Source organism: Olea europaea, unplaced genomic scaffold (genome assembly GCF_002742605.1).
Source record: "Olea europaea var. sylvestris unplaced genomic scaffold, O_europaea_v1 scaffold203, whole genome shotgun sequence".
In the NCBI taxonomy this organism is placed as follows: Eukaryota; Viridiplantae; Streptophyta; class Magnoliopsida; order Lamiales; family Oleaceae; genus Olea; species Olea europaea.
This window is the reverse complement of record NW_019238199.1, coordinates 223,789-225,292: the sequence shown is the minus strand read 5'-3', so window position 1 is coordinate 225,292 and position 1,504 is coordinate 223,789.

Genomic DNA, 1,504 nt, shown 5'->3' with positions numbered 1-1,504 from the left:
ATAATAAATGGAACTAAAGAGAGTCGGTAAATTTTCCCCAAGATCAATAACAATAATAATTATTATTATTATTTTTTATTGCGTACCGATGAACAGTACCATACAAATGAACATTAAACTTTTTTATTTTTTTAAACTCGAATTTTTTTACTGTGTACGGATGAACAGTACCGTACAGATGAACAGTAAATTTTTTTACTTTTTTTTTCTTTTTCTGCTATTGTACTATGAACAGTACAATTTTTTTTATTGGACCTGGACTTTAACTACGACACCAACGAAAGAAACGGAAGTTGTTTTGGATTCTAAATGAGCCCAAAAACAACTTTTGAAGTTTTAGACGAACAGAATTTGGATCAAAGACTCAAAAATTTTACTAGACAAAAGAACGCGAAGAATGAAGAAAAACTAGAAACAAAGACTCAACAAGAATTTAAAAGGGATATAACCTTGAATTGGAGCCTAAGCTCTGATATCAACTGATGTGAACCGCGTAGGCAAACGCTACTAAACCCAGGAACAAGATTGAAAATCTTCCCAAGAAAGCTAAAGCAAGATTTTAGATTAAATTCAATAGATTTGGAACCAAGCAACTTGAATCGCCGACCATGTGCGGACCTCTTGATTACACAAAAATACGAAATCTCACCCAGTTGATTTGAACGCCACAAGATTAAATCTTAATAAGTTCTTAAATTGTTCAATTGTAGAATAAGAGTTGAAAGCAATATAGCCTCTCAAATTACGAATAATGTCAAAGGTTCTTATAATTGAAAATAAAATAGTATTTATACTAGGTCTAAAAAAACTAGGTAAAAACGTGCCTAATATTTGAAATATGGTAAGAAATCTACTAAGTATCAAATTCTATCAAAAATAGGAAATTCGTGGAAAAAAAATGCGTCAAATTTTAACCATGCGAAAATCTCGAATAATTCCCTGCCTCACTCCGTGCGACCACAGGACGGTTTTAACCATGCGGTCGCATGGTTCTTCTCTCCAGCTCCATCTTCGACTGCTTGTATCGTGTTGATCCAATTGGTTTCGGCCTTCGACTCGAACACAAAACTTGTTCCATTTTGAGTCCCGAACATGATTTCATCGATGGTGTCTTGACGAGTAATCCCATCGCCTCTTTCACTCGCTTTGTCCTTGCTCGTGTCATAGTTCCACCTCCGACTTTCAACGGATCTTTCCCCGGGCTTGACGTTGGACTTGATTTGGTCACTTGCGGCTCCTGATTCACATCAATTGGCTTGGCATAGATTGTAATAAAATATTCGTATAATTGTTTTGTGATTAAATATTTTTGATATCATTGGCTGTAGTTCTAGATTCTTCTAGCATATCAGCAGAAACCTGCTTAAGAGGAGACGTAATAATATCAGTATTTCCATGAGAAACAGCTATTTCTTGCATAGGAAAATGTTCAGATTGAAATATTTGACTGGAAGGAGATTTCCATTTTTATTTTAACAAGAGTATTTTGAATAGATTTTTTAGC